At 37.5% G+C, this 11,437-nt stretch overlaps 2 protein-coding genes across 6 annotated transcripts in view; one reads left to right on the forward strand and one right to left on the reverse strand.

Moving 5' to 3' along the window:
* The window catches only part of LOC130707369 (ELKS/Rab6-interacting/CAST family member 1-like), a 467,400-nt gene that overhangs the window by 175,021 nt on the left and 280,942 nt on the right, over window positions 1–11,437 (reverse strand).
* Window positions 1–11,437, forward strand: part of LOC130707375 (glucocorticoid-induced transcript 1 protein-like) — a 137,105-nt gene that overhangs the window by 67,742 nt on the left and 57,926 nt on the right. The gene's annotated exons all lie outside the window — the stretch shown is intronic.

The raw sequence follows: 11,437 nt of genomic DNA on the forward strand, positions 1-11,437 counted from the left end.
AGGAGCTTAATATGTATGGACTCATTTAATCCTCACAGCAACCTACAGGTAGATGCTATTATTTTCATTCTCATTTTACACAGGAACAAATTGCGACACAGAAGGGATGAGTGATTTGCGCGAGATCATGCAACTAGCCCCTGTCATTCCAGGCACTGGGGTTACACAGTGACCTAGAAGGCAAAGTCTATGCTCTCTTACAGCTGTGAGCTCCTCATTACTGCTGGGCAGGTGTGGGAGTGCCAGCTTCTCACGAGGCCTTCACAGATGCCTTCCTGGATGGGAGGGGCAGAAGTGCCTCGTTACCGCCAGGTGGTGGCAAAAGCCCTGAAGCTCCCCTAGGCCTTCTCTGGCAGTACCCCATCTGGGATGGGGAGAGAGGCCTTGTTACTGCCAGTGGGGGTGGAAGTCCAGGCACCCCGTGTGGTCTCCACTGGTACTGTGGAGAGGGGAGGGAGGAGAGTGTGTATCATTCATGCCTGGTGGGGATGAAACTCCCAGCTCCCTATGTATCCTTCTCTGCCGCCACCTTGGCAGGTGTGTTGGGGTGCCTTGGTACAGCCTAGCGGAAGGCTGAAGTCTAGTCTCCCCTCTGGGACTTGCCTGGCATGGGTGGGAGTGGGGCCACAGTTTTGTGTTTTGTTTTGTTTTTTACTGTGGTTTTTGGCTAGAGTAGACCTGCTTAGATAATTCTAAAAGTTTTCTATTTCACTAGGCTGACCTATTCCTGGTTCTCTGGCTAAGCAGACCAGGCTTTGGTTGAAGGTTGTTGTTTTTTTTTGGTCTGTGCCTGTTGGCATTTGCAGGTTGCTAGCTTCTTCAGCTCCAAGTCTGGGATATATGAGGTAAACAAACAAACAAGGTAGGAACTAACCATGTGTCATTCCTCAGGTCTCAAAGTCCCTAGCTGATCTGCCTTCCTCTCTCTACCTTTCAGCCTTCTTATGTTTCTTTTATATGTAATGTCCAAGGGTGTTAGTTTCACTTAGCTGGAGGAATATGGGAAAGTACTTCAACTTCATCTTCCCAGAAGAAGTTGTCTCTTATGTTAAGAAAAAAAAAAAATCTGACAGGATGTGTTCATTCTCAGAGCAGGAGGAGAGTCAGAATGACAGAGAACCACTGATAGGGGTGGAGGGGAGAAAAAAGGGGTGGGATCCTGTGCACAAGTGGAAACGATGGCCCTAGATGTGAACATGGAGAGTTCATCTGAAGTCACAAGAGGAAAAGATGAGCATCTATTAAAAATGCAGGGAGTTTGGTGGTGAGTGGATGAGGATGTCTCCATGGAATAAGTAAGGGAAGCCATCAACTGAGAAAGGGGGCCGGGGTCAGGGAAGGCCGAGGATTTGCAGAGAGAAGCTGCTTTGAAAGGTGGTGGAGAGAACTGACTAGAGGAATACAGAAGGATTTCTCTACATCCTGAAGCCACATAAATTTAGAAGGAAACCAGTTAGCCTAGTTGCTTGTTTTCCTCCAGAACTAGGTACAGAGTAGGCAGATAAATGTGGGTTTAATCAATAACTGTGCCAGATCAGATGAGAGAAGCAGGAAGAAAAAAAAAAAAAAAAAAGACATGGAGGGTGAGAGGGCAGACAGCAGAAGCAAGAAAAACTACAATTTTGCAGCCTGTGTAACAAAAACCACATTTACAGAAAGGTAGACAAGATGAAAAGGCAGAGGGCTATATACCAGATGAAGGAACAAGAAAAAACCCCAGAAACACAACTAAATGAAGTGGAGATAGGCAACCTTCCAGAAAAAGAATTCAGAATAATGATAGTGAAGATGATCCAGGACCTCGGAATAAGAATGGAGACAAAGACCGAGAAGATGCAAGAAATGTTTAACAAAGACCTAGAAGAATTAAAGAACAAACAAACAGAGATGACCAATACAATAACTGAAATGAAAACTACACTAGAAGGAATCAATAGCAGAATAACTGAAGCAGAAGAACGGATAAGTGACCTGGAAGAGAGAATGGTGGAATTCACTGCTGTGGAACAGACTAAAGAAAAAAGAATGAAAAGAAATGAAGACAGCCTAAGAGACCTCTGGGACAACATTAAATGCAACAACATTCACATTATAGGGGTCCCAGAAGGAGAAGAGAGAGAGAAAAGACCAGAGAAAATATTTGAAGAGATTATAGTCGAAAATTTCCCTACAATGGGAAAGGAAATAGCCACCCAAGTTCAGGAAGTGCAGAGAGTCCCATACAGGATAATCCCAAGGAGAAACACGCCAAGACACATAGTAATCAAAGTGGCAAAAATTAAAGACAAAGAAAAATTATTGAAAGCAGCAAGGGAAAAATGACAAATAACATACAAGGGAACTCCCATAAGCTTAACAGCTGATTTCTCAGCAGAAACTCTACAAGCCAGAAGGGACTGGCATGATATACTTAAAGTGATGAAAGGGAAGAACCTACAACCAAGATTACTCTACCCGGCAAGGATCTCATTTAGATTTGATGGAGAAATGAAAAGCTTTACAGACAAGCAAAAGCTAAGAGAATTCAGCACCACCAAACCAGCTCTACAACAAGTGCTAAAGGAACTTCTCTAAGTGGGAAACACAAGAGAAGAAAAGGACCTACCAAAACAAACCCAAAACAATTAAGAAAATGGTCATAGGAACATACATATCGATAATTACCATAAACGTGAACGGATTAAATGCTCCAACCAAAAGACACAGGCTTGCTGAATGGATACAAAAACAAGACCCATATATATGCTGTCAACAAGAGACCCACTTCAGACCTAGGGACACATACAGACTGAAAGTGAGGGGATGGAAAAAGATATTCCATGCAAATGGAAATTAAAAGAACGCTGGAGTAGCAATACTCATATCAGATAAAATAGACTTTAAAATAAAGAATGTTACAAGAGACAAGGAAGGACACTACATAATGATCAAGGGATCAATCCAAGAAGAAGATATAACAATTATAAATATATATGCACCCAACATAGGAGCACCTCAGTACATAAGGTGACTGCTAACAGCTATAAAAGAGGAAACTGACAGTAACATAATCATAGTGGGGGACTTTAAATATATTTATTTATTTATTTATTTTGGCTGTGTTGGGTCTTCGTTTCTGTGCGAGGGTTTTCTCTAGTTGCGGCGAGCGGGGGCCACTCTTCATCGCGGTGCGTGGGCCTTTCACTGTCGCGGCCTCTCCCATTGCAGAGCACAGGCTCCAGACGTGCAGGCTCAGTAGTTGTGGCTCACGGGCCTAGCTGCTCCGCGGCATGTGGGATCTTCCCGGACCAGGACACGAACCCATGTCACCTGCATTGGCAGGCGGACTCCCAACCACTGCGCCACCAGGGAAGCCCAATACTGGGGGACTTTAACACCTCACTTACACCAATGGACAGATCATCCAAAATGAAAATAAATAAGGAAACAGAAGCTTTAAATGACACAATAGACCAGATAGATTTAATTGATATTTATAGGACATTCCATCCAAAAACAGCAGATTACACGTTCTTCTCAAGTGCACACGGAACATTCTCCAGGATAGATCACGTCTTGGGTCACAAATCAAGCCTCAGTAAATTTAAGAAAATTGAAATCATATCAAACATCTTTTCTGACCACAATGCTGTGAGATTAGAAATGAATTACAGGGAAAAAAACGTAAAACACACAAAGACATGGAGGCTAAACAATACGTTACTAAATAACCAAGAGATCACTGAAGAAATCAAAGAGGAAATCAAAAAATACCTAGAGGCAAATGCCAATGAAAACATGACGACCCAAAACCTATGGGATGCAGCGAAAGCAGTTCTAAGAGGGAAGTTTATAGCTATACAAGCCTAACAAAAGAAACAAGAAAAATCTCAAGTAAACAATCTAACCTTACACCTAAAGAAACTAGAGAAAGTAGAACAAACAAAACTCAAAGTTAGCAGAAGGAAAGGAATCATAAAGATCAGAGCGGAAATAAATGAAATAGAAACAAAGAAAACAATAGCAAAGATCAATAAAACTAAAAGCTGGTTCTTTGAGAAAATAAACAAAATTGATAAGCCATTAGCCAGACTCATGAAGAAAAAGAGGGAGAGGACTCAAATCAATAAAATCAGAAATGAAAAAGGAGAAGTTACAACAGACACCGCAGAAATACAAAGCATCCTAAGAAACTACTACAATCAACTTTATGCCAATAAAATGGACAACCTGGAAGAAATGGACAAATTCTTACAAAGGTATAACCTTCCAAGACTGAACCAGGAAGAAACAGAAAATATGAACAGACCAATCACAAGTAATGAAATTGAAACTGTGATTAAAAATCTTCCAACAAACAAAAGTCCAGGACCAGATGGCTTCACAGGTGAATTCTATCAAACATTTAGAGAAGAGCTAACACCTATCCTTCTCAAACTCTTCCAAAAAATTGCAGAGGAAGGAACACTCCCAAACTCATTCTATGAGGCTACCATCACCCTGATCCCAAAACCAGACAAAGACACTACAAAAAAAGAAAATTACAGACCAATATCACTGATGAATATAGATGCAAAAATCCTCAACAAAATACTAACCAACAGAATCCAACAACACATTAAAAGGATCATACACCACGATCAAGTGGGATTTATCCCAGGGATGCAAGGATTCTTCAATATACGCAAAATGTGATACACCATATTAACAAGTTGAAGAAGAAAAACCATATGATCATCTCAATAGATGCAGAAAAAGCTTTTGACAAAATTCAACACCCATTTCTGATAAAAACTCTCCAGAAAGTGGGCATAGAGGGAACCTACCTCAACATAATAAAGGCCATATGTGACAAACCCACAGCAAACATCATTCTCAATGGTGAAAAACTGAAAGCATTTCCTCTAAGATCAGGAACGAGACAAGGATGTCCACTCTCACCACTATTATTCAACATAGTTCTGGAAGTCCTAGCCACGGCAATCAGAGAAGAAAAAGAAATAAAACGAATACAAATTGGAAAAGAAGAAGTAAAACTGTCACTGTTTGCAGATGACATGATACTATACATAGAGAATCCTAAAACTGCCACCAGAAAACTGCTAGAGCTAATTAATGAATATGGTAAAGTTGCAGGATACAAAATTAATGCACAGAAATCTCTTGCATTCCTATACACTGATGATGAAAAATCTGAAAGAGAAATTATGGAAACACTCCCATTTACCATTGCAACAAAAAGAATAAAATACCTAGGAATACACCTACCTAGGGAGACAAAAGACCTGTATGCAGAAAACTATAAGACACTGATGAAAGAAATTAAAGATGATACCAACAGATGGAGAGATATACCATGTTCTTGGATTGGAAGAATCAACATTGTGAAAATGACTATACTACCCAAAGCAATCTACAGATTCAATGCAATCCCTATCAAATTACCAATGGCATTTTTTACGGAACTAGAACAAATCATCTTAAAATTTGTATGGAGACACAAAAGACCCCGAATAGCCAAAGCAGTCTTGAGGGAAAAAAAACGGAGCTGGAGGAATCAGACTCCCTGACTTCAGACTATACTACAACACTACAGTAATCAAGACAATATGGTACTGGCACAAAAACAGAAACATAGATCAATGGAACAAGATAGAAAGCCCAGAGATAAACCCACGCACCTATGGTCAACTAATCTATGACAAAGGAGGCAAAGATATACAATGGAGAAAAGACAGTCTCTTCAATAAGTGGTGCTGGGAAAACTGGACAGCTACAAGGAAAAGAATGAAATTAGAATACTCCCTAACACCATACACAAAAATAAACTCAAAATGGATTCAAGATCTAAATGTAAGACTGGACACTATAAAACTCTTAGAGGAAAACATAGGAAGAACACTCTTTGACATAAATCACAGCAAGATCTTTTTTGATCCACCTCCTAGAGAAATGGAAATAAAAACAAAAATAAACAAATGGGACCTAATGAAACTTAAAAAAAAAAAAAAAGACATGGAGGGTGTGTATAAAGGAGTGATTATGATGAGGAACCACAAAGTCAGTACCATAGCATGGCACAAGTACAGAAGGCACTATTTTTATTGTATTTTGCAACACAGAGACCTAGCGTAGACTGTAATGTGGATGAGGAAGAACCTGAGTAAAGGGCCAGTGAATATTTGGGGGTGATTGAATTGGGAGTCCTAATAGGGCTGGAGAATTGTTAAGGTGGGACTGGTAAATTAGAGGCACCCAAAGATAGGAGATGATGGCCATAGAGAAGATATTTGAAATTGAGATTTAGGAGGTGAAATAGATATTGGAAATGAAAGATCTAGGATATGAGAAGGTGTAGCTGAAGTGAGGTGGGGGGTGCTTAGCAAACTACATGCCCTTAACAAACTTCCCATTGAGAATAACTAAAACAATGAATAAAATATAGAAATATATATATTTTTAAATGCATCAGGGACCTGCTAATAAAGTAAGGCCAAAAGGAATTCAAAGCAAGGCCCAAGTGAGATGACCCAGGCACTGCTAATGGCCTTTGCACTGAGGACTTTTGACAAATCAGGGGATCTTGAGATCCAGTGTTCACAGCCTTGTGAAATATGGATGATAGTTGACAAAGCCTAGGTCCAGCCCAAAGAGGGCAGCATAAAAGACAATCCTACATAAAGCTCGAAAGGGTATACTAGAAATAAAATTGCCCCCATTGCAGACAACAAGGACATTTGGCTTATGTTAAAATTTGGCGCTGGTAAAGGAGAAGAAAAATCTTTCCTGAAAGTTTCTAAGTACAAGCTAGCCCTCACGTGTGAGTTTTGTTGCCAGAGTTGCACTACCTGGGTGGTCTGGAAAACCTTCAAGCTGAGAATTTAGTTTAAAGTGGCCCTCCTTCAGTAGTACCCATGAGCACCTGGCAGAAACACATGCAAATCCTTTTTAAATGAACTCCCTTCTATCTAGGCTTCAAAGAATTCCCATAGAAATATGAATGCACAATTAGAAAAGAAAAGCATCATGAGCGAGACCCAACAAAATAACAAGCAACTCACATCACCCACAAAAAGTCAATCAGGTGTTGGAAATATCAGATAGTATAAAATTTATATACAGTTTATAATGATTAGAGAGCAGAAACTAGGGAGTCATCTGCAGGAGATAAGATTTTTACATAGACATAAAAATACATATTAAAGATGGGGACTTTGCCGGTGTAGTCTTTTTATAGGTTTTATAAACCACTTGAGCCTATGTCAGTCATTTTAGTGTCTGACATGTTTGGAACTATCAGTGCTTTGTTGGTTTATGGCTTAAATTCTTTTTCTGGTCCGTTTCCTTCTTCCCTTCCCCCCACTTTAAAAATTTTCCTATACATAAAAATAGAATTAAGATTTTTTTTAGTAAAATTGATACTTATAAGGTCAATATTTTAACAATGCATTTCTATATACCAGCAACAAAAAATTAGAACGTGTAATAAAAAGACAGATGCCATTTACAGTAGTATCAAAAATATTAATTACCTAGGAAGAGATTTAACAAAATATGAGTAAGACCTATATACAGAAAATCATAAAATGACTGAGAGAAATCAAAGGAAATTTAAATAAATGGAAAGAGATACTATGTTTATGGGTAGGAAAATTCAATATTATAAAGTTGTCATTGCTTTTCCAATTGATCCATAGATTTCTTTTATTACATTTAAAATCCCAACAAAGTATTTATTTTGACTGGTGGGCATTGAGGAATGGATAGTGGAACTTGGCAAGTTGATTCTCAAGTGTATCAGAACGGACACTGAAAATCAGTTGAGAAAGTATGAGCTATAAATAACTGATGCTGAGACAACTGGGTATTCATATAGAAAAGAAGGTATCTGAACCCCTACCTCACACCACATGCCAAAAATCAGTTCTAGGTGTCTAAAAGACTCAAAATTAGGTAGAGTTTTTAAACTTTTTGAAAGTAATAAAAGAAAATGCCCTTTTCAATTAACGGATGAGAAGAATCTCTGAAGCGAGACAGAAAAGCACAGGGAGTAAAGTAAATTACTATTAAAGTCAATTACATTAAAATGAAGAACTTCTGTTCATCAAGATATACCATAACAGAAGTGAAAAGGTGAGTCACACACTGGGAGAGGGTATTTGCTATACCCATATGACAAAGGGTTAGTATCCAGACCGTATAAAAACTATAAGCCATTCAGAAAACTACAACCTAATTTATTTTAAAGGGGAAAAAGATTTGACTGGGCATATCACTGAAGAGAGAACACAAATGGTAAAATAACATATGAAAATATGTTCAACTTCATTTGTAATCAGGGAAATGCAAATTAAAACCACAGTGGCATATTATTTCAATCTCATCTGCTTGACAAAAATTTTTCAGTGTGGAATACCAAGAATTAGAGATGTGGAACCACTGAATTCTTATACAGTGTTTGTGGGAGAGTCAATTTATTTCAACCATTTTGGAAGATAATTTGCATTATCTATTAGGTTGAAGGTATGCATGCCTTTTGACTCAGCAATTCTACTCTCTGATGTTTGGCCTACAGAAACTCTTGTACACATGTAGTGGGCGGTAGGTACAAGATGTTCATAGTAGCATATCTGTAAGAGCAAAAACTAGATATAACCAAGATATTCACCAACAGTAGAATGCAGTAAAATTCTGGTATATTCATATAATTGAATACTATACGGAAATAAACATGAATAAACTGTAGTTATTTGCAACAACGTGGATGCATCTCAGGAACATGTTATTAAGTGGAAAAAGTATGTCCCAGAAAGACCCATATGGTAAATTCCAATTATATGAAGTTCAAAAGCATGCAAAAATCATATATACATACATATATATGTATATATACATACACAAACAGATGTATATATAGAATGATTAGGAAGGATGGGATTGGAGAGGGACACATAGGGGCTTAAATGTTCTATGTCTTAAATGGGACAGTAGGTGCACAAGTGATCATGTCCTTGTTACTTTTTTTGTCCTTAAACATTTATTTTATAAATATTCTTTTGTATATATCCGATACTTAATAAAATGTCAAGGCTCTTTGGAATTGAGGAGGTAAAAAGAGCTTTATCACAGAATGATTTCATGCTGGAAAGTTAGAAACAAGAACAAAGGTCCCCAGTAAAGGTCTGGTTAAATAAATTAAGGTACATCTGTATAACAGAATAGCATCCAGCAATGAAGTGCATACACTGACATGAGATGTTCCTTGTATAGTAGATGAAAGAAGTTACAGAACAGTATGATATCTCATTTACATAAGAAATATAAAAATACACATACATAAGAATATAAAAAGCATTGAGTGAGTACACCAAAAAGTTAACTGTATTGGAATCTGGGTGTTGACTATTAGAATTATATTTAGGTTGTTTTCTCTTGATTTCTTCTCATTTTTTTCTACCAGAAACATATATTACTATTATACCAAAAAAAGTCAGAGAAAGAGTAGCAAAGAATATCTAAGAAACATCAGAAAGAAGAATGTAAATATAAAATATTTGGAAATGACCTTCACAAAATATATTAACATATTATTTGAAGAAAATGGTTACACTTTTATTAGAGTTAAAAATGAGATTTGAAGATAAATGGATTTATCTATCTATCTACCAAGTTTCTGGCTAAAAGGCAATATAATAAAGATTTAACTTCTTTCCCATTTAATTTACAGGATTAAAATAATCCCAAACAAAATCACAATGAAGTTTTTTTGGTTTTTGTTTTTGTTTTTAAGGGCAAATCATTCATTTATTGTTTAAAGATTGCAAGACAACATCTGAATTTCTGTAGCACAATGTAAATGTTTTACTTTTTTGATAAAGCAGAGTATAATAGAAAAAAACAATTAGTTTCCAGTAATATCTATATCTCTATTCAGAATTAAGTCTTCCACAGACATGTCACCTGGAAACAAAAGCCTGTTACAAAAAGCAAAGCTTCAACAAGAGCGGCTACTTTTCGGGCAGGGAAAGGTTCATCCCTCTAGGGGGATGCTGTGCTATGTAAAATGGCTGCAAGGTCACAGCCTTGAGGGCGCTGGAAGTCTATTCTCCTGTTCCACATGAAGTAGTGTGGTGAACTTCAAACGTCCGTTCATCTGCAACCAAGCTGGCAACCTTTAACTGATTCTTTCAAGCAGGTAAAAAATAAATTAAAAGAAATCCCTACACTGATGTTCCTTGATTTACACTGTTAAATCGTTCATTAACATGTAATTCTGGCTAAGAATTACATTTGAGACTCCTTGTTCAGATTTTGGTTAACAGTACAAATCTTTCCGAAATTCAAGTTCTTATTAATCAATCATTTGTCAGCTAGGATACATTCAGGCATCAGCTGCAACTACAGAATAGATGCACTGCCTCAGCGCTTGGAAAAGACAGAATCTAGAACACTACTAGCAGACAAAATATCTGTTTCTAGACAGCATATGTGCAGTACAGCAAGATAAAAACATATATTCATATGTTGGCTTGTTTAAGCCTCAAGCCCTCAATCCTTTGTTGAAATACAATAATTTCATTCCTATGGGTTTTTTTTTCATTCCTATGGTTTTTAATACCAAAAACTCAACCTCCAGGAGGGCTAAAGTCTAATTTATACTCCAAACCAAGTAGCAGTGCAGTTCGCTACTACTGAGGCTGAATCCATAAAGACTTCAAGACCACGTCCAGAAGACAAGTTATTATATATAACACCCTAGAAGGTCTGAAACATAATAATCATATACATAGCAGGTCCTCCAGAGCTTTTTACCTATAACATGTTTTTTGATGAAAGTTATTTAATGTACTGGAGATAACTGTGACTTACTGATCAAATATTTGAGTACCTGTACTTACCTGGGATTTCATTTCTGGTGAAAGAAAAAGGAAGAACAGGACTCACTTAAAACAAACTTTATAAGTGAAAGTAAAAATCTTATCACACACTATCACTTTTGGAAGCAGCATAGAGGGGCAGTCAACGGTAAAACACTGGTGAAGTAGGTCAAAACTCTAGGCCAAAAATCCATTATTATTATCATCAGTGACAGTACCACAACTGTGCCCTTCATAATTAATAATCACTCCTAAGAATCTTCATTTGGCACCAGCTGATGCGTTTAAGAGAAACACTCTGGGAGGCTTTGAATCAGTCTTGGTTTTTTGTTAGCCAAGTTACAGGAAAATGTTTAAAGTGGGGGGAAGGGAAGAAGGAAACGGACCAGAAAAAGAATTTAAGCCATAAACCAACAAAGCACTGATAGTTCCAAACATGTCAGACACTAAAATGACTGATATAGGCTCAAGTGGTTTATTAAACCTATAAAAAGACTACACCAGCAAAGTCCCCATTTATCTGTAGAGTTCAGAAACTAAAACAAGGAATATTTTAGCTTAAAACCTTATCTCAAGAGAAT

This window comes from Balaenoptera acutorostrata, chromosome 2, assembly GCF_949987535.1.
Source record: "Balaenoptera acutorostrata chromosome 2, mBalAcu1.1, whole genome shotgun sequence".
Classification (NCBI taxonomy): Eukaryota; Metazoa; Chordata; class Mammalia; order Artiodactyla; family Balaenopteridae; genus Balaenoptera; species Balaenoptera acutorostrata.